Genomic DNA, 23,356 nt, shown 5'->3' with positions numbered 1-23,356 from the left:
TCCACGGCCTAGAGAGGGAGAGAGAGGGGCACGGTCAGAGATAGAGAGAGAAATGGAACGGCTGGACGGCCGGGCGAGGCGACGGATCCGCGCCGGAATAGTGACGGCGGCGGCGGAGCTCCTCCGGCGAAGGGCCTTCCACGGCCAAAACAAAGAGGAAGAGAGGGGGAAGGGGGCTCACGGGTTGGAAGGGAGAGGGGCGACCGGCCGAGGTGAGAGGAACGGCGGCTCACGGCGGCGGCACCCGTAGACGGCGACGGCGCTCCGGCGAAGACGCACGGCGCCGAGAAAGGGGGGGGACGAATCGGTGGTGACGGGCAGCAAGGCGACGGCCGGGACGATGGCGGCGACGTCTAGGTGTCGGGGCGGTTCTGGGGCTGGCCGACGACCGGACGACGGCGGGACTCGCCGGATGCGGCGGCGAGCCGAGCTCGCGCGCCGGGAGAGGAGGAAGGCAGCGTCGGGCGGAGCTGCGCAGGCGCGGCGGCGCGACGACGGTGCGAGGAGGACGGCGGCGTCGGCGGTTGCTTAGGCGGCGTCAGGCGGAGCTGGATGGGTGGTCGAGCAGCAGCCGGCGAGCAGAGCAGGAACGAAGCAGAACCAGGCGAGTTCGGGGAAGGAAGAAGGAAGAAGAAGAAGAGAAAGAAAGAAGAAAAGAAAAAGAAAGAAGGAAAAGAAACGAAGAGAGAGAGAGAGAGAGCAGGTGGGAGTGGGTGAGCTGAGGGGACGTGGGCAGGGGGAGACGTGCGCGGAGAGGACATGCGCGGCAGAGGAGAGAGAGAGAGAGAGAGAGAGAGAGAATAAAAGAAAATATTTGAACATTCAAATATTAATCGCGATCCGATGGCCCAAATTAAAAACCGAAAGTGGTCTACGGGTCCAAAATAAGCCTCGCACATAAAAAGGGACAAAGGCCAAATTAATTAGACCAAATCATAACGAGGGAGGTCTACTAGTCCAAATTCGCACGTGGTCAAAAACTCCCATTTTTCCATCATTCCTGACAATCTCAACGCTGGTCACAACAATATCGACACCGTCCAATTTATTTTGTCCCGAAACTCCCGGAAATCGACTGCCAAGTTCGGGATCCAAATAACGGCCAAATTTGATCGAGTGCGATTCTAGCGAAATCTCTAATTTAAAATGATAACCGGGAGTGATCAGTTCCCGGGCGAGATTTTACTATAAGCACACTGACAAATTACGCGTTTTATAAATCCCAAAAATGGGCCGAAATTCGGGATGTCACAGTATATGTATACATGCTTCATCTTATGATTCCTAAAAATTCTTGAGTTGCTTAAGTTTAAGTTAGCAATTTCATAAAAGAATTGGTGAGTCTAAGTGTAGTTAAGAAAGATAAATAAAAATTGAGAAAAATTGATAATTTAAAAAATAAAATTGGCAAGTAACTCAAACGAGAATTGTTAACTTAAAACTAGTTGGTAACTAAATCGAAGAAAAATTGGTAAATCACTCTAATTAAGGTTGACAAAATAAAAAATGAGTTAGTAAGTAACTCAAATGAGAGCTGTTAACCCAATAGAAAAGTTGGCAAATTAAAAGAACAAGTAAACATTGATAAGTAGCTGAAGCAAGAGTTGGTGATTCAAAACTAAATTATTTAATATTATCAAAGATGGTAAATCACTTAAATTTCTTTTAGTAATTTCAAATAAAGGTAGTAAATTTGAGGCCATTAGTTATGCAAATCAAATTTGGTAAGTTAGTACGAAATGGGTAAAGTGCAATTTATAAAAAGTCGTTGATGATTTCATAAAATTGTTGGTAAGTTACTAATAAGTAATGTAAAAGAAAAAATCGCCGATCTTTTTTTTTTTCCGACAGTTTTTTGACACTTGCCAATTATAGAATTCTGCCCTTGCTAAGCCCTATTACATTCGGGTAAGATCTGTAGCTCTTTCTTTTGGATCCTTGTTGCCCTCTTCAAAGTGTAATAGAAGTTCTAGTCATTTTATCAGTGGGCTATTGAGGTCTTCACGTTTCATTTTGGTAAATTGAGTTCTTATAGATTTTTATATTTTTGTCAACCAAGTCCCAAACTCGTTACAAGTGGCACTTTGAGTTCAAAAATCACATATGCCTATCCGTAGAACAGACACTTGGCTTTCCCAATAAAAGAAAATTGACACTGGGACTTTATCGGTTGAAAAATTTACTGACTCATTTGAACAGAATAAAAGATTAAATCTTGATCGACCACCAATGGACAAAATGTTAAGTAGTGTTATTGCACTTACCTCTTTTCTTTGAAAGGAATAAAAAAGTTTGCAACGCTTGATTCAGGAAGATTAGTGTTTATTGGCCCAGTAAGGCAACACCACATCGTGCTTCAGGGTATTTAATAGTTTGGAAATCAAAATCATAATCACAGTTTTAAAGTCCTAAATAGCGCTTTTTGATTAAGTGCATAAATAAATCACATATAACAGTCAAAAAGAAAAATAAGTAAATCATTATGTATAAAAAAAGAACATGAATTACTTGGATAAATCAAAGTTAAAACCTTGAACACATTTTGATTCGTGTGGAGCTTTGATAATCTGAAAATATGATGCACCGCTGTCATTTTTTTTTTTTTTTGGTCAGACATTGCCCTGTCATTAGTAGTTAGTGATTGCTCACTATTTGCTTATTCAAATCCCTAAAATGATGCCACAACTTCCTTTTCCGTTTTTGTCGGAGATGAGTCAGAGCTTATACAAGAAATTGTGGAGAAGATCTCCACTTACCTAGCCCGAACACCTTTGCATGTAGCTAAGCATTCGGTTGGGATAGATTCTCGAGTTGTTAAGTTGAAATCGATGTTAAATCTCGAGTCTGATGATGGTGTTCTTATGGTGGGATTATGGGGACAGGGAGGTATAGGGAAGACAAGTTTAGCAAAAGCTCTTTACAATGCTGTGTTCAGACAATTTGAGGGTTCATGTTTTCTGGCAAATGTTCGAGAAACTTCAAAAGGTAGCGGGGGTTTAGTTACTTTGCAAGAAATATTACTAAATGATATACTATCACCGCAACAAAGATTAGTAGTGTCCAATGTCGATGGAGGTATTCACCTAATAAAACGCAGACTTGGTCGCAAAAAAGTTGTCACGCCCCGAACCCCAACGAGCTCGCGACATCCCACTCCGGTCGAAATATTGCGACGTCCCAGGAACGTCGCCGACCCAACCCAAACATCAGAGCCACATGCGGAAGCGAATAACAAAACCCCGGACAAATAATGACGACAACGGGGTAGAACAACAGAACAATCCAGCAACCACATATTCATACAATACCAAATATACAAACATCATATTACAGACATAAATACAGACGAACATACTCCGCCACCGTTTTAACAAAAGATCAAGGTCTGGTTAACTTAACTTCCCTATGGGTCAACTCGATTTACACAACCCCTAAAATATCCTAGGGAAAGCCTACTGGTCGCCCTTCCGCTCCGCTTCGATTCTTCGGGTTTGAGCCTCGGACACTCACCGCAATTCCACCGGGCACCAAAGGCGGTTCCTCGAACTTCCAAAAAGAGGAGGCAAACTTCTCGGGTCTAAGGCTGGGGGTCTGAAAGTGGCGATTATACAACCGTGAGACGAATCTCAATAAGTGTACAACCCCAAACCCCACGTAGGCACTCACGTACCGCCAGACGAAAACACGCATAACACACATTCTATCAACCAAACTAACAATCACACGCGACCCTACCTGAAATTCCTCACGCACGTCCCTGCACGTTAGTCAACCACACAGCCAGTATGCCACAGAAATACATCACAGCCGCGCGCGTGCCCCGATTATAGAGCAAAACCCACTTGGGCACGTCCCATACCATGCCTAGCAGTTTTTACCCCATAATCGAGCATCACACCACGCGATACAAACACACTCAACACGAACTCACACCACACGTCACCTTTCACAATCCTCTCACTCGTCTTGCCAAATTCACTCATTCTCAACCCTTCCACCACTACCGCGCCCGCGTAAAACGCATCAGGCCAACGGTCTTCTGACCTCGTCAGGCATCGTCACCCCGTCGGGCCGGGCATCGTCACCTCGTCAGGGACGGCATCGTCCCGCGTAAACGTACACGCCTCAGGACGGAATCCTACACACACTTTCCTTCTACCGTGCCCGCGTAAAACGCATCAGGCCAACGGTCTTCTGACCACGTCAGGCATCGACACCTCGTCAGGCCGGGCATCGTCACCTCGTCAGGGACGGCATCGTCCCACGTAAACGAACACGCCTCAGGACGGATCCTTTCCAACCAATCCCACATTTCCAAACCTTCGTTCCACACTCTCCACACGTACCACGCCACCACACAAACACACTGCCAAACATACACACTTCACACACATTCCATAATTTCGCATTCTTGTCACACGAACACGCACCACTTAACCACACGCTCTTGGCACGCGAATTCAATGCACATTCACATCACCATATCACCACACTTCACGGCTACACAAACACGGCACGCCACCACACCACATTCAGCCCAATGCACAAACCAAATCAGCCCACAATGATTTCCAAGCCAACCAACAAGCACAATCACACAACCACGCACAAATTTCCATTCAAGGCACAATCCCATTAATTAATCGCACAAATTAATTCCGATCAAACCCCAACATCACAGCCCTAATCCAAGCTCCCTAAACCTCAAAATTTCATCGCCTGATCAGTCCGAGAGAGATAAAAACCGAGAGTGAACAAAATCGGGTCCAAACTGGGCAGTTACACCGTGACAGAAATCCATTTGAAATAAATAGTAAATCAATTCCAAAAATTCTGAAATTTGGATATGTTGTACCAAACATCTTTATGAACATTTTCCATGCAGAACTCGAAACCCAGTTCTAACCGTAAATACCTCGTTTTGACACTCAAAGTCAGACGAAATTCGGTTCGCTCGGACAGCCCCTCAGGCCATCAAAATACAACTCATTCGGCACCCAAATCATTTTGGAAAACCTTTAAATTTTTATATGTTATAGCCACAAATGTCTCCAACAATTTTTGTGAAGGAAATATTTTGAAAATAGGCCTAGAAAAATTTATAAAAATTCGAACAGACCCGAAGGTCGGTTGAACAGTAAATCGGGCAGTTTTATTTCGGTCCAAAGATGGACTTCCGAATGGCATCAAATGATTTCTAAAAATTACCAAATTAAAATATTTTATACTTCAAGATGCTATGAACAACTTTCATGAAGAACACTTTCTCAAATTCGGGCTACACAAGTCACAGTAAAAATAACAAAAACCAGCGATGCAGCAGCAACCTAACTGGAAATCAGCCAACACACACCACCGAGCAAACCAGCCACTAAACTCACCCTAAACCGAGCCCTAAACAAGCCTAACAATACCCGAGGTCCTAGGCGACATTTGGGGAGGTCACTTACCTAAAAAGTGAGACAGAACGGGGCTGGAACGGTGGCTGAAACGGCGGAACAGCAGCAGCAGCAGCAGCTGTGATGGAAGGAAAAGAAGATGAAGAGAGTGAGAGAGAGAGAGAGAGAAAGAGAGAGAGAGAGAAACTGATCGTGGAAGGGGGGGGGGTTCTGGCCAGAAGAGGGAGGAGAGAGAGAGATATGTCTGGTCAAAGGGGTCAAAGGTAGATTAGTGGAGTCCAAGTGTCCAAATCATGGGCCAATTGACACTTTTGCCCTTGATCCAAGGGCTATCCTTCATTCTCATCCAATAATTTAGGGGTAAAATGGTCATTTGTCCTTAACCCAAGCTGACCAGACCTGGTTTAGCCTTAACCAGCCTTGGTTAAACCCCAAAAATTAACCGATTTTCGGAATTACTCAAAAATGGCCTAGGGGCATTTTCGTAATTTTTCGATCCCGAACCGAAATTCCAATTTTTGCACATACGTGTTCCATAGGTGCGTGGCCAACATAATATGGCGTCGGAATCGCGAAATTAGCTTCTTAAGCCCTCGAAAATCGACTGCAAAGTTCCGAGAATAAAATAATATTATTTTTCACTTCCGAGCCAAAATTCCAATTTTCGTCCGAAACCACTCCAGATATGCGTGGCCACCCAAAAACGGCATCGGCCTCGAAAAATAACCTCAAACGGCCTCAAAATCCAACATCGGTGTCCACAGGGGCAAAACCGTAATTTTTCCGGTCCCGAACCGAAATCCATTTTTTTTTTGCAGAAATGGTTGGCCCCAAGGTTGGCCAAGCCAAAAACGTCATCGGCCGTCCAAAATTGTCACTTTCAAAATTCTCGATTCCCGAGCCCGAATTCCAAGAAATGACTAAAATCGAGCAATCGCAACTTTAGCTTATCTCTGGCTAACGGGTGGCTCTCTGGAATTACGCGCTCTCGACCCGTGACCGACACTAAGTCAAATCACGTTTAAGTTTACTCTACCCAGGACGACCTCGGTTGTCATATAATTGCGAGGGTCTGTCACTAGTGCCCTTTGGACACGATCAATCAAATAGATCGGCCTCGATTGGCTCAAAACATTCCCTCGTCAATCGATATGGTCGAAGATCGAACCCAGGTCGAGTTCTTTGGTCGTGCGAACTCAATCCCGTAATAGCCCTACCCCTAAGGTTAGCATCCCGTGAATGCGCATTTCCGGGTGAGATCTCACTATAAGTGCATTGGCCAAAATATTCATTTCATGAATCCCGGGAAAAGGATCGAAAATTCAGACTGTTACAAAAGTTTTCCTCATCCTTGATGATGTGGATGACCGGTGCCAGCTGAATACATTAGCAGGAGAAAAGTGGTTTGGTAATGGAAGTAGGATCATCATTACCACAAGAGACAAACATTTGCTAACTTGTCACCAGATAGATCAAGATCACGTGTATGAAGTTAAAGCACTAGATGACAATCAAGCTCATGAGCTGCTTAGCAAGCATGCATTTCAGATGCACCAAATCAGAGCAGATCTAGTGGATAGAGCTCTGGATTATGCTAAAGGCCTTCCTTTAGCACTTGAGGTGCTGGGTTCCTTATTGTGTGGTACAAAAGAAGATGTATGGGAAAGTACACTAACGAAACTTTCTAGGATTCCGGACAGAACCATTAATAATGTGCTCAAAGTGAGTTATGATGGACTCCATGAAAATGAGAAAGATATCTTTCTCCACATTGCCTGCTTCTTTAATGGGTGGGCAAGAGAGTATACAAAGAAAGTTCTCGACGCTTGTGATCTTCAGACAGTTGCAGGATTTGATATTCTCATGAAGAGGTCCTTGATAAGCATTGAGTGCGAAATCCTTAACATGCATGACTTGATTCAAGCGATGGGTATAGATATCGTGAACCAAGAATGTCGAGATGATCCCGGAAGACGCAGCAGACTATGGTTGTATGATGATGTTGTTGATGTTCTGTCACGTGACATGGTTAGAATTGTGAATAAGATCAAAATTTTGCTACTAATTTTTTACTCTAATTAGTGAAAGTGCATAATCTAATTTAATCTTGTTTATACAGGGAGATTGTGCCATAAAAGCCATAGTGTTGGCACTACCTGAGCAGACGGAGATGTGTATCGGTCCTGATGCTTTTACAAAAATGAGAAGGCTGAGATTGCTCATCTTGCGCAACGTGCATGATTCTTTCCAAGGTCCTATATGTCTTCCTAATGAGTTAAGATGGTTTGAATGGCCTGGATGTGCTGGCCGGATTCCAGAATTTTCCTCTGGGCCAAAGAAATTAGTGGGACTTGATATGAGTGAAGGCAATATCACAAGAATCATAAAACAATTTAAGGTGAGCATTTACCGACATAGACCTTTTTATTATCTACTTCATTTGAATATTTATATGCGTATTATATGTACTAGTACACAAAAGGAAGTGGTGTTCCTCTGTTTCAGGCATCCCTTCGCTATTTTCTTTCAAAATGACCCTAATTACTTGGTTAGAGATATTTTTACGTGCAGCAAAATTAGCATTTAAAAAATTAAGTGGAACACCTTTAGTAGAAATATTTAATGGAAACATTTTGCTGTAAAAATAGACAATACAAAGGAATTTTGTACATAGATGTGGAAAGAGAAAGATATTTCAAGGTTTGAAATTTCTTTATGAAGGTCATTCCATCATATGAAAATTCAAATTTTAATATTAATCTTTTAGAGATAAAATAGAATAACTAATGTCACGTAATTGTCCACTGGTATAATATCTGTAAAATAAGTTGTTGAGGATAATTGATGGAAGGAATAAAAAAAAAAGATTGAAATCCCTTTCAGAATATTTATTAAAGTTGGTTTCGCTGTTTTCGCAGGAATTACAAAATTTGAAGTACATTAATCTCAGTTTTTGCGATTCGTTGGTTAGTATGCCCGACCTCTTATGTACTCCAAATCTTGAGGAATTGGCTCTCCAATATTGCAAAAACTTGGTAGAAGTCCACCAATCGATTGCACATCATGAGAAGCTACGAGTGTTGACATTCGAGGGGTGCTCTAAACTTAGTGTTTTTCCAAATGTGCTCAAGTCAAAAAATCTCCAACGTCTTGATCTTAAAGATTGCGGAAATTTTGAAAGGTTCCCTGATATTCCACATAAACTCGAAAGCTTGAAATCGCTTTGTTTACAAGGGACTGCTATTAAAGAACTTCCTGCATCAATAGAAAATCTTGTTTCTTTAGAGAGAATGATGTTACATAATTGCAAGAACCTGGTAAGTCTTCCGTCTAGCATATACAAGTTACAAAATATGGAAAGATTGGTCCTTAACGAGTGCACAACCTTAATTGGGTTTCCAAAGTACGAGGATTCTGCTGATGCGTCAATGAAGATGGGACTTCCGAGTTTAAAAGATTTAGATTCATTACTCAATCCAAGCCCCATTTGCCATTTTCATACTCGAGTACGGAACCATGGAGCGATCCCAATCACTATCCTTTTTGCTCTACTATTACTGTAAATAGATTCGAATACACGATTGTTAGCAAATTATCGGCAACCTCAGTTGCATAGTGCCCCGCTGTCATTTTTTCGAAAAAAAAAAAGACTTTTTTTTTAAAATTATAAATGTCGAATTTTCCTCGAGACAAAAGGAACATATATATAAAAAAAAAACTAATTTTCGGCTTTCTCAACAATTAACCTTCCATCATAACCGGCCAGCACATCCAGGCCATTCAAACCATCTTAACTCATTAGGAAGACATATAGGACCTTGGAAAGAATCATGCACGTTACACTTATCTTTACCAAAAAAAAAAAAAACCTTCCATCATAATAGGAAATATGGCATATCTTTTGATGATTCGCTTGCTTAAATAAATAAAATTACCCACTTTCCATCTTATACATAAACAAACCGTCTAATCAGAAAAAGGAAGGAGCTTTTCAAACTCCACCGAGCACCGCTTTCGACGTCACGACTCCTCCCTCATCTTTCCATCCGACACCGCCGAGCTCTGACGAAATGGAAGATCGCCGCCACCTGCCGACGGTGGCGACGAGCAGAAGAAGAAGAAGAAGAAGAAGAAGTTCGTCTTCCGGAAACAGAGTCCCCGGCGGACCGACGGCGACGGAGACCGGCCAACGGAGGCGACGGGCTACCACTGCCGACCGAAGCCATGGAAACTGGTGACGTAGCTTCGGGTGAACGATTCTCTCCCTGAGGTTCGTTCTGGGCTTCATGATGCAGCTTGCTATATAGATCAGGTAATGCCTGGCACATCCGAATTTTATTTGAGTTGATGTAAAGCTTGAGCTGGATTTTGAATTCGATTCGTTTGGTGCTGCAATTGCGCGGGCACTTGAAGGATGTGTTGTTGAATTTTGTTGGAGAGACGTTGAATCAGTGTTTCTTCCTAAGTTTAGTCTGTGGATGCTTGGTAGTGAGTTCATAGGTTATCGACGTTACGCCCTGCAAAATCAGCGACAATCTCTGGAAGGTATAGCTTTTCTTTCTTTGTTTTCGTAGGTGGCGATTCATTGAAAGAAGTAGGTGAAGTCTAGGTTCAAAGGAAAAACAAGCGAGGGAGAGTGAAATAATGGGAAGTAGGGTGTATATGGGTTGGCTCAGTCCACTTTTCAGGCAAAAAACTGAGCCAATCCGGGCGCTGCAGGTTGGGACTTGGGTGGGAAGGAGGGAGGGATTTGGGTGCTTTTGAGGTGTCTATGAAATGTGGATGTGGATGTGTATGTAATTATCATACAGATATGCTGCAGGTGATAGGTTTGCCAGGAGAATTGAATTCTGAGAAACTTTGATCACTGGGATAGGGATCTGTCTCTATGTTTTATGAGGCACTTGAAGAGGCAAAACCATAGAGGAATGAAGAAGATGCAGTGAGATGGCAAATCCCAAGGAAAGGTTGCTTGACAGCTGAGTCCTTTTACCACTTGTTGACTTTGGCAACTTTGGAGAATTGAAAACCAAATTTACTTGGAGCGTGAGAGTAGTATGAACATTGGTTGTGCCCATGGATTACTGGTTAGGTAGTTATTTTCTTTTGCCCTGTGGACTGTAAATATGGAAATGAATTAATAGCGAGAAACAAGGAGTTTATATAAGTTATTCAGTACAATAGAGAGAAAAGCACAAGAAGCTGCTTGTTAGTTCTAATTCTTAAGGCCTTCGCAACAGTTTGGAGTTCTCTTTTCATCATTATGTGCCATAGCGTTTATGAAGGAAAATCTCCTAGAAGCTAATAACTCCTGGAAACTTCTAAGAATGTTTGAGGGAAACCTGATCAATGAAAGATAAGCTTCTGAGGTACCAATGGTAGGACACACTAGAATGAGAAACATGTAGTTTCTCAAATTAGTTGTTGTTCTTGCTTTAGTGTTGTTAGAGCCAAATCAGCTTAAAAGTTACGTGGGATTTGCATCTGAATCTCTAGATGAGTATGTGGGGATAATCATTGCTTGAAGTTAATGACCGGTATATTATACAAGACCTGCAAGATCTTGATCATATAGCTATGAGACATGCATTCATTCCATCTGTAGCTGCATATTGATGTTGAAATATTTCTACTGGTAGCAACTTGATGCAGATTTCCTCTTGAATTGCCTGTATGCATGTGTGTGTATGCTTGAGAGAATTTCTGACTCTTGTCCTCGTATTTTTTTCTCCTAAGAAGTAACAAGAGCTATTTGCTTTTCTTATATAAGGCAAAGCTTGCTCTGGACTGCCTTGAAGTTCCAGTTGGGTAACAAGGTGCATTTCAATATGATAATTTATTTTCTAATTCAAATGATTAGTATTTCAATTTTAATTAGTGAATGATCGCAGATTGTAGTTTGTTTATATTGTACTTTGACTGACTAGCTGTGTGATTGTTAAGGATGGGAACATTATTGTGGCAGGAAGAAACCAGACTAATGAGACACGAAATGTATGTTTATTATTGCTTCTCCTCCCCGTTCTATAAATTTTGGCCAAGAGCACTTTGTTATCCTCTCATAGTTTATTGTTGATCATTTCATGTTTCTCCCTTAATTGTTTCTTTACTAGATGATAAAACAATATATCTGAATAAATCTGTTAATAAGTGGAATTTTCCATACATTATTAGGCTGTAAAGGGTTTGGTTCCCATCATTTGTTCATAAAATATGTCTACAGCTAACAATAATCTTGCATTATTATAGACATTGTTTTACGTTTTTCATCTGCCACTGTGCTTTGTCTGGAACCATATTACGTTCTTTATCTGCTTAGGGGAAAGCTCCTGATGATATTTTCTTAGGCTGTATGATAGCTAGACTTTTGATATGCTTTTTTGGTATGAAAATGCATTGTGAGCATTGTATTGCCTTTTAAGATCTAAGAACCTGCTCCTTGGCCACATTTCTTCTTACAATGACCACATTTACACAAATACTTTAAGCTGGGTTTCTGGTAGACATCTCTTATCTAATATTCTATTGCTGTCACATTAATAGATATGTGGTGAAAAATAGTTGATATGAAATATGTGGCCCGTTTAGTATCTCGTGGAGCATAATAAAAAGATAAAGACACCTTGCTACAGGGATATATATATATATATATATATGAAAATACTGTTAGAAAAGTGGGAGGTGGCTAATCTAATAAGAAGCCTCTTTTTACAAGTGAGATTCTCAGCCACTTCAAGTGATTATCTTGTTGAATTCATGTAGTATGCCCGAATCAATCTTACGTGTATTCTCAATCAGTTAACTTGAAGGAGAAAACATTTCTCATGAAATGCATTTCCTAAATTTATGTTGAAACTACATTAAGAGCAACTGTCTCTCTGACAATGCTCCATAATTTGACATTCTTGCTCTGTTTTTCTCCTTGCGCTTTCATAGGCAAGAAGACATGCAGAGATGGAAGCTCTTGATGTTCTTCTTGAACAGTGGAAGAGGACTGGATTTTCAGCTGCAGAAGTTTTCAGTATGCTCACTGTATGTGACATGAACCATGCATAATGTTTGCAGCATCATTATCGATCATTGGTACATCTGTTGATCATACTGAAACAAAACTAAACTTTACTAGAATTTGTTTATTCATATGATTAGATGACTCTTGCCCATTTTTAGGTATAAAGGAGGTATATATGGCTGTACAAACGATAAATTTGGAGGCTGTGGCTCAATACTGTCGTTGCATTCCTGAGGCATGCATTAGGTCAATTTCTGAACTTGCTTTTGTTGCTGGTTTTGTATCTACATAGCTTTACTATGAAATTGTGACATCCAACAATTGACAACTAAAGCTTACTGAAGGTTTATGATTCCTTATGTTTGTTACTGGTGAATGTGGGTTTGTAGTGATTCTGTACGTTGTCGCACTTTGAATATTGCAAAACATGACCATGAAAATAAATGGAGGTTTATGGAAAGTTTCATAAACCTTATCTTTTCTGTCAATTTTGTTTGGTGAATACTTGTCAATGTCATTTGGTTTGCTAGATGTTTGTTCATTTGGCTGTGTGTGGTTAATCTGATGACTTATCTTTAAAAAAATTTCCAATCTTAATTTAACTCGCAACCTTTTATACCTGTATGGATGAGTATATTTTTTTTGTTTTGGTTTGGTGGTTAGATATTCGGTGATTTCTTTTACTGATTCATTTCCTTTTCTCTGGGATCTTTTGGGATTAGAAAATGGTGATTTGATAAGTGAAAACAAGAAGGATAGCGACGGCGGTTTCCAGATTAACTCCCCAACATCTGAGGACCACCCTCCCTCATTGAATAAGGGCCATGAGGACTTAAATTGTGGGGAATCGCCGTCTCCTCCGTTCACATCTATGAACGAGCCTCTAGGGTGAAATGCAGTTGTTCAAACTGTTGAGGAAGTGGAAGCTGGAGATGTTTTACAGATCGATCAGAGGGATGTTGAGGAAGCTGTTGGTGATGAAACTGATGGCCAAGGAACTGAGTTAAAGTCTAAAAGAATTCTTATAGTTAAGGTTGTCAAGAAAGAGGAAACCGAGGAAGAGTTGGAGAACGCAGATATCTGCATCGAGAGGCCCGAGTCGGTGAAGGAATTGTACAATGGAGAGAGTGAGAGTTTGCCTGTGGCAAATTCAGCAGAGCGGTTGGTATTTCACTTGTTTTTTATCAATTGTAGCCTCCGAAATTTATGATTATTTTGAATTTATGCATCAGAAATGGAATCTGCTTAATTACTTACTGAGCTATTGCTCCGCAGCATGAGGTAGTGATGACTCCGAGAGTGGCGCAAAGGACTTCATGGATGAATTGCTGTGGATTGCTTGATGTCATAACTGGGTCCAGGACATAATTTCCAGGTTTGTATTTTCCAGTCACCTGGAAAATTGGTATGATGGTTTCATGGCAGAGAGCGGTGTCTATTGCATTCTATACCTGCATAAGCTAGGCTTTGTAATATAGCAGCATTTACATTTTTATCAAGGAGTGTCTCTACTCTTTGATGTCTCAGTTGTTACCTTTGAGGCTAGGCTAGTGCCGAAGAACTCGACCATCGTGGAAAACTGTAAGATTCTATTTGTCAAGTGCATAGAATCGTGTTCCCTTCCCTATTTCTATAAACTCAGCAGTTACTTCCGGATACTTCTACATCTTACCTATATAAATGAACTTGTTACGTAGCTTGGTCGACATTTTCACGAACTATTAGAACCCTTATTGTGCTCTCATGGTCCTCAAGTCTGAAAATCATTCTTGTTGCTGGGATGCTCCTAGACTGCCAAGTTTACCATATCCAACCTGCAAGTACTTGGGGTCTGTTAGCAGCAGCAGTTTACTACGGCTGCTCTATACTTAGTCACTCCGTATCATTTGCTCTGGCCGATGCACTTTCACCGAATCACGTTTTGATTCGTGTGGATTACCTCGTTCGCTATTCCTTTCAACAACAGTATATATGTTGTCCAAAGGGAATGACAGACTTATCAAAGAATATATGGCTTTGGGACCGAGTATTTTCAGACTTGGACCCACGAAAACATCCGGAGCTTCCTCTGAACGTGAACTCTCAAGCTTGATCCCTTCTAATTGTCTTTGGGATGAGCAGAGAGAACTGGGAATCGGTTTTTAGTCAAAAGACGGTGAGCTCAGCAAAGAACTGATAGTTTGCTTTTGGCCCGATGGGAATGTTATATAATCCTCAGATAGTTCATGTGCGATTGCTTTTCGTGCCGTTTGGTTCGATATGGTATTTCTAAAATTGTAAAACGATGCGACTGATTATAATTAACAGCTAGCGTAAAGTAGGAAATAGAGCATAAACCTAAACTACAGTATATTCGAAGGTTGCGAAATTTTTTCTGAGAAAGAGAGCTTCTTACTTGTGAAATTACTGTTGTGCTATGTACTCAAAATTACAGTGCTCGCATTGCCAATGTGATTTTTGCTGAATGATTTCACTCGTTACCCTTTATGCGGAACGATCTCAATTACTCCAAAATTAGTATCAAGTTCGACATTTTCACCAAAATCTCAACTATTTTCAGTGTAGCTTGATTGCCTCAGAAAATTATAGAAGAGGTTGATAGGGAAAGAAATAGATAAAATTAATTACCTTGTGCGTGAAAAATTATATAAGAATATGTCCGATAGGATCCGTCGCATGTGGAACGTTTTGATTTTCTTAACCATTTATGAGAAAAGTACTAAAATATATTTAGAAAAAAAAGAAATATATCACCAAAAATCCGAAACTATACTCATTCCAACACCAATATCGCAAACTTTTTTTTTTATATATAACAACAATATCCAGACTTAAACCAGTGTGACAAAAATACTCTCTATCCACTACAAAAAAATCATATGCTTTGCCTACAACGATACAATACTCTAAACTCTTTCTTCTTTTATCACAAAAATCCCAAATTTGTACAATTGTGACAAAAAGATAGTATTGGTTTTACAATTGGTTTAATTTAGGATTATTAGTAAAATAAGAAAAAGTCGGTGTTATAGTATTAATCCAAGAAATTGTAGAGTGTATTTACCTCAGAAATTCTACCACAACTTGGTTGAGATCCTCAGATAATCATGAGATGAGATGTGTCTCTGGGCACACGCAAAAATCTGCAGAGAACAAGATAAATCTGTAAAACAATTGAAGAAATTTAGAATATAAGAAAATTCCTTCGAGAATATTAAGGAATTGCATTGGCTTTCGAAGGATCAAACCTTGAAAAGTTGACCTCGAAAGTAAAAAGTCAACTCTCGCTGGCGATTCCGCCTCTGCGGTTTGAAGTTGTCTTCTTCTTCCTTGAAACTCTCTCTGCGGTGCGCGTCCTTGACTCGAATCCCTTCGTCGTCCTTCTTGCTCTTTGTTTTTCTGATCTTGGCGACCCACCACATGTTTGAGTTTCTCAAGCCGTCTTATATGGCGATTTGTTCTGCGCTCATCTTCCACCTTTTTCCAGATGATAAGACCGATAGAGAAATTAACTCTGATTCCCTGATCTTGAGTTTATCATGTTAGGGGCGTTTCGATTTGTTTAGCGGGATTGATTCTATGGAGATGGCTAGAATTTGGAGGTATATTCATCTGTAGTAGTTGCTATGATTAGCCAGCCAGGTGTTCGTTAAAATTCCCCGGAGAAAATTGAGTTGAGCATCTCACCGGATAATCATCTTTTCTGAATACATACTAGAGATGATAACAGTGTAGTAGAGATGAAAGTAGAGAGGAACTTGAACGACCAGAGATTTACAGATTTGGTACCTGCACTGGTGTTGGTGTGTACTTAATTTGTACTTAATTTGTGGTCTGTACTTAATTTGTGGGAGGGCTTGTCAGGCTGTGGACCTCTGAGTCCATGATCAATTTCTGTGTTGGTGTGTGATGACGTACTGCTAGGTTGGTGCATCAGCTATACTCTATATCAGGCTGTGAATCACATTGAACCACAAATTTCCCATTTGAGCAGTTTATGCTAGTGTTGTCCAGAGAATTCTGTGATCTCCCAGTGAACATGCGTGCTCGCTCGAGTGCGTATGCTTGAAAGAATCCTTTTTTTACCTGGTCATCTATCAAAACACTTTGGTCAGGATAGTCCTTCATACTTTTATGGAAAATGACTTCCACCTTTAAAATTAGGAAGTCATTTTCCTTATTTTTAAGCTTGGTTTTTTCTTGTTGACTGCAGTCATTTTTCTTTGAACAGCTTATTTTCCCACACCAAACATTGAAAAATGGAAAAATAAGATTTCTGGTAAAATATTTTCCTCCAAACAAATAGAGCCTAAGTCAAAATCAAGTTTCGTCTTTCCAAACTACCCTTCGATCATAGTAGAGATATAACAGGTCTTTAAGGACCACGTATTTCATAGATAATCACCCATTTTCATCTATGCATAACCACCTAACCTTCTTTTTTCTTTTCGCTGAATCCCCTTTAACCTGGTTAACTATATATCCTAAAATCAATTTCTGTAATTCTTTCTTCTATATATTCTTTTTCTTTGTATTAATTTTTTCTCTCCACCTTCTTTCTTTGATTTTCCCATTCTAAGCTCTTTCCTTTCCTCCACCATAGGCAAACTTCGAACACCATCGACGCCACTTTCAATATCACGACTGCTGATCTTTCATCCGACACCGGCGAGCTTTGATGAAAATGGAGCAATGAAGAGAAGTTCTTTTTCCTGAAACAGCTTAGCAAACTGAAGGCTACGGAGACGAGCGAGTGGAGGCGACAGACTACCACCACCAACCGAAGGCATGGAAACTGATAACACAGCTTTGGGTGAACAATTCTCTGCTGAGGTTCTGGGTTTCGTCCGGCTTGCTATAGATCAGATAACGTCTGGCACAGCCAAACTTGAGCTGAAGTTTGAATCCGATTCATTTGGTGCTACAATTGCGGGGGAACTTGAAGAATGTATAGTTGAATTTGTTCAAGAGACGTTGAATAAGTGTTTCTTCGTAAGTGTTGTCTCTGGATGCTTGTTAGTGAATCCATTGGTAATTGACATTACACACTGCAAAATCAGCTACGATCCCTAGCAGATATAGCTTTTCTTTCTTCGTTTTCATAGGTGGCAATTTATTGAAAGAAGTAGGTGAAGTCTAGGTTAAAAGGAAAAACAAGCAAGGGAGAGAGCAACAAAGGGAAGTTGGGTTTACATGGGGTGGTTCAATCCCCTGTTCAAGCAAAAAACAGAGCCAATCCGGGTGCTGTAGGTTGGGAGGGAGGGAGGGATTTGGGTGCTTTTATGCTGTCTAGGAAATGTGGATGTGTAGTATGTGCCTTTCATAAAGATGTGCAGCGGGTGATAGGTTTTGCCAGGTTAATTAAATTGTTACAAGCTTCAATCACCGGGATAGGACTCTTTCGCTGGGTTTCATGAGGCGGTTGAAGAGGCAAAATCAAAGACGAACGAAGAAGATGCAATGAGATGGCAAGCCACCAGGAAAGGTTGCTTGACAGTCAAGTCCTTTTACCACTTGTTAACTTTGGCACCTAGGGAGAATTGGAAACCAAATTTACTTGAAGCGTGAGAGTAATATGAACATTGGTTGTGCCCAACTGGTTTGGTGACTATTTTCTTTGGACCTGTGGCCTATGGATACGAAAAAGAAAAAATCATGAGAAACACGGAGTTTACATAAGTTATTCAGTAGAATAGAGACAAAATCACAAGAAGCTGATTGCCAATTTTGATTTCTGAGGGCTTCTCAACAGTTTAGGGATCTCCTTTTATCCTTATGTGCCGTAACATTTATAAAAGAAAATGACCCAGAGGCCAAAACTCCTGGAACGTTCTTGAATGTTTGTGTGAAGCCTCATTAATGAAAGATAAGCTTCTTAGGTACCCATGATAGGACACGCTGGAATGAGCAACATGTAGTTTCTCAAAGTAGTAGTTGTTTTTGCATTACTATTGTTAGAGCCATATCAGTTTAACTGTTAGGTGGGATTTGCATCTGTCTTACAGGATGAGTATCTGGTGATAATCATTGCGTGGAAGTTTAGGATCAGTATATTATACAGGATCTGCAAGATCTTGACCATATAATTTTGAGACATGCATTTGTTCATGCATTCGTTCCATTAGTAGCTGCATATTGATACTGAAATACTTCTACTGCTGGCAACTTGATGCTGATTTCCTCTTGAATTGCCTTTATGCATACATGCATGCATGAGAGAATTTCTGACTCTTATCCTCATTATTTTTTTTGCTCCTAACAAGTAACAAGACCTATTTGCTTTTCTTATATAAGGCAAAGCTTGCATTGGACAGTCTTGAAGTTCCAGTTGGTTAAGATACTAGTTTTCAGTACATATGTTACTTTATTTTCTAACTAAGATGATTAGTATTTTAGTCTTAATTAGTGAATGATTTCAGATTGTACTCTTTGATTGAACGCTGTATGATTGTTGAGGATGGCAACATTATTGGGGCAGGAAGAAACTGGACTAGAGACACATAATGTATGTTTATCATTGCTTCTCCACCCCCTTCTATAAATTTTGGCCAACAGCACTTTGTTTTTGTTCCGAATTGATACCCTTGAATGATCCACTCATAGTTTAGTGTCAGTCATTTTATGTTTGTCCCTTTATTAGGTGATGAATAATATATCTGATCAAATCTGCTAATGAGTGGAATTTTTCCATGCATTATTAGGCTGTAGGAGTTTTGGTTCCCATTACTCTTCATAAAATATTGCTACGGCTAACAATAACAATAATCTTGCTTTATTATACACAACGTTTTATGTTTTTCATTTGCCGTTATGCTCTGTCTGGAGCCATAGTATGGTCTTTATTTGCTTTTGGGAAGTTCCTAAGATTGTTCTCTTATGCTGTATCTAGCTAGACTTTTGGTATACTTATATGTTCTAAAAATGCATTATGACTAATGTATTGCCTTTTAAGATGTAAGAACCTGCTCCTTGGGCATAGTTCTTCATAAAAAGATCACATTTACACAACTAGTTTTTTTTTTTTTGATGACCCAGGAACCCCCCGCACGGCCGACAGCCGGAGGGGTAAACCTGGGGTGACGCTAGCGCAGGACCCACCACCACGGCGCCACACTTAAGAATCCCTAACGACTACGCTGGGGTTCGAACTCTGATCTCTTCGTGGGGGGATGAGAGCGCAAGCCAACGCAGCCGCTGCAGGCGGTGGTGAAAATAATCTCTTATCTAATAGTCTATTTCTATAATCATTTATAGTCATGTGGTGAAAATACAGTGCTACATATGATTTTATGGATAGTGATGAATGATGCAAAAAATATTTGGCCCTTTTATAGTATCTTGTAGAGCTTAATAAAAAATGCAAAGGCACCTTGCTACAGGGGTATATATAAAAATACTGTTAGAAAAGGCGAAGGTGGCTAATCCAATAAGAAGCCTCTTTTTCCATGTGAGATTCTCAGCAACTTCAAGCGAGTAAAACTTGTTCACTTCATGAAGTATATGCGTTGATCAATCTTCTATATGCCCTTAAACCGAGAAATATAGTATCTTCAAAGAAGTATGATTTAACTATGAGGAAATTATGCTTTCTGATATGCCAGGGGCAATGTACTTAATAAATAGAATCTCTTTTCTTGCTTAATAGTTGTAATTATCTCTTCTTGCATTCATGAGAGCATGTGCCTGAAATATTGTGGTGTACGGCTTGTGTTTCCAGTATGATTTTTCATGTCTCACACTGTTATGAACTAACATTTTATCTATCCTAAGCTTGTTCAGAACCCATCAATTTTTAATCCGTCTTTGTTGACGTAAAAGTTAAAACGTAGTGAAACAGGATCTGTTTTATTGTGATTTGAGCAGTACATGAAGTAGCTAATCTAGATTATGGACAGTGTTTATCTGCTCTAAGTGTTAGTTTTGAAAGAACAAGCTCAAGTACTGGGGGAAGAAGCAAGAGATTTACCAAGGATGCATCTGAAGAAAAAGTTTAGGGGGGAAAAACCATGAAAACTCATACTTTTAGAGCTTGAAATTTATAGTTATGCTGCTCTAAATAATCTGATTATGAGTCAAAAGCATTCTGGGAACATGAACTTGCTCATTGCCTTTCTGAATACAACATCAAGCAAAAAGATTCATCTCACAGATAAAGGACCGCCCTGCTCAATTTCCTCCTCTGCAGCTCAAAAACTAACCCTAATTATTACATAGTTTCGTGATAGAGAGAAAGAGACTGTTGTTATGACGGTGAGCATGGTTCCTATGCAATGTTTGGAAGACCTAGCTGATTGAAACCCATCCTAGCCAGTACAACTATTTACAGATCTTATCTCTCAATCAGATTACTGGTACCAGGATTTCTCTGAAGAGAAGTTGCCTATATGAATCAAAAGCCTATATGTATTGCCCTGTTTACTGCTTCTTGTTTGTTCTCCGAGGGCATTAGGTTTGATGTTGAAGAGAAAATATAGAACGAACCAAAGGCATTGTTAAAGTGAAAAATTTTAAGCCATAGGCCCAAACAGACACCTATGTGAAATTTGATGCAAGAATTTTGCCCAGGTCAATGCCACTTATTAGAGCCTAGTTACTGTCAATTGAATCATATGGTACACTTAAGATATAATTGCCTTGCATGAAAACCTATTTCATGAAGTACAGACATTTCTCGAAATTGATATTCTTAAGACCAAAATGTAAAACTTCCTAGACTAAACATATTCTCCTATCGGCGAACTTGTTTTTGCTTAGATAGTACCTTCTTTCCCAAAGTGCTTTGTCGATTAGTCTGCTAAATTCTCTCTCGCATGATATTTGGACATGTTTTGCAAACGAAATCTGTCTCGGGTTTCGAGCTGATGGACTAGGTAAAAATGCAGAATCATCGGAAATATTGGCTGGTTTCCGCAGAAATTTCATCTATGTTCCCCCTTTCAAATGTCAGCCTGATTTATGAATGTTTCCAACTTCTTTGTTGTTTCTCTTGCAGTATTGGGAATTCGGTATTAAAGGGTTTCAAATGTTGTGGAGGTATAGTGGCATCAGAAGCCATTTCTCTTTTGCGAGATTTTTATGAACGAGGAAACCTTAATGGGTATAAATGGAGATCTACCGTTTTAACTAGTTGAAATGTATGTTCGAAAGAATATTATTTCTATTTACATCAGATAGCCTAAGGGAAATGGTACTTTTTCAATGGACCCATAGTTAAATGCCCTTTTTAAGAAGCTTTTATGAGCATAATACAGAAATTGTATTTTTTTCAACCAGAGTGTTCTTTATCAATCAATGAAGTTGAGCATTGTGCCTGCTAGCAACATCTCCCTGAAAGACCCTTACGGAAGAATTTATCTTGTAGATTCTAGTTCGACGGTCTTCCTAGCACTAATCCCCTTCCTCTCTCTCGCACATTTGTCCATATGTAAATCGTGTGCTGCGGTGAAGATATGTTGTTGTATCCTTGGTTTGGAGAATTATCTCCACATCCCACGTAAATAATGCTGGCCCGATGAAAGTTTTATAATGACTAAGGGTTAGTTAAATAGCAAGCATAGAACTAGTGGGTCATTGGTTGGATAAGAACCCATTCAGAAGTTTTCTCCATAAAGTGCTCAAGAGTGCTCATCTTGAGATGGTGCGGATATCCAGGCTAACACTATGTATAGTTGCTTGAGTGGAGCAATGTTGAGTCTACTATACGGCGGTCAATTTAATCTTTAACCTTTCAATTGTGTCATTTTAATCCTGAATCTTTTGGCAATTTGCCAATTTAGTCCTTTACCTTTCCATTGTGTCAATTTAGTCATAAAACTTTTCATGATTTGTCAATTTAGTCTTATACCTTTGAACGATTTACTAATTTAGTCCTTCCGGTCCAATTTTAGCTGGAAATCACTGACGTGGCGATCTAGTCAGCGTTAGCTATCTTACGTGGTACGATCGATGCTGACGTGAACAGTTTACAATTTTTTAAAATTTTATAATTTTTTTCTTTTTCTTTTTCTTTTCTTTTACTTTTCTTTTCCTTTTTCCCTTTTTCCATACGCCGGCCATCACCAGGCCTCATCAATGGCCAGCAACCTCAAGTAAGGGCGCCCTCACCCACCTAGGTGAGGGTGGCGAGGGTGATCCTCGCCCGAGGTCAGAGAAGGCCCTTGCAAGCATAGGCTTGGGCGTCCCTCGCCCAAGGCCAGCAAGGGCGGCACTCGCCTGAGGCCGATGACCTTCACCGGCCATCGATGAGGCTCAGCCTTGGAGAGAAAAAAAAAAGGAAAAAGAAAAGAAAGAATCTAAAAAATTTAAAAAAAATACAAAATTTGTACATGTCAATGTCGGCCGTGCCATGTAGGACTCCGGCGTTGACTAGATCGTCACGTTAATGATTTCTTGTCAAAATTGACCGGAAGGACTAAATTGGCAAATCGTTAAAAGGTTTATGAATAAATTGACAAATCATCAAAAGTTTTAGGACTAAATTGACACAATTGAAAGGTAAATGACTAAATTAGCAAATTGTCAAGGTTTAGGACTAAATTGATACAATTAAAAGGTTTATGAATGAATCGGCCACTATACAATAGGTTTAGGACTTTTTAGTCAATTTTCCCTTCCTAATTAGGTAAACTATTCACCATCTACTTCTTATATCATGCAAACATAGACATGCATAGCCACTATGAAATCCACGTTTGAAACTAAAACAACTATGAAATCCTCATCTGGAACAAATTCTAATGGATCGAAGTCTCACACGAGGACAACGGCAAGTAGCCTTGCAAAACAACGATGCCAGGGAATTTTTTCATATAATTTTGGGGTGGATATAAAGATACTTGAAACTTGTTTCAAATATGTTGCGATAAGAAATTTGGTTTAAATACAAAATACGTACTTCGCGAAGAAACATTGTATTGCGCTTTTTTCCTCTGGAAAAAGCCAAGGT

At 40.0% G+C, this 23,356-nt stretch overlaps 1 long non-coding RNA gene and 1 pseudogene across 1 annotated transcript; both read left to right on the top strand.

The window, feature by feature from the left end:
- Positions 1–23,356, top strand: part of LOC115664372 (tRNA-specific adenosine deaminase TAD2-like) — a 99,671-nt pseudogene that overhangs the window by 39,243 nt on the left and 37,072 nt on the right.
- On the top strand, positions 13,439–14,129 carry LOC130138697 (uncharacterized). The gene is made up of 2 exons (XR_008817029.1): positions 13,439–13,572; positions 13,687–14,129. It is a non-coding gene; the product is annotated as an uncharacterized LOC130138697 (long non-coding RNA).

This window comes from Syzygium oleosum, unplaced genomic scaffold (genome assembly GCF_021117445.2).
Source record: "Syzygium oleosum isolate NSW1041296 unplaced genomic scaffold, Sole_v2.1 Sole_v2.01, whole genome shotgun sequence".
NCBI classification, from domain to species: Eukaryota; Viridiplantae; Streptophyta; class Magnoliopsida; order Myrtales; family Myrtaceae; genus Syzygium; species Syzygium oleosum.
The sequence above is the reverse complement of the archived record's forward strand: the minus strand, read 5'-3'. Positions and strand labels throughout refer to the sequence as shown.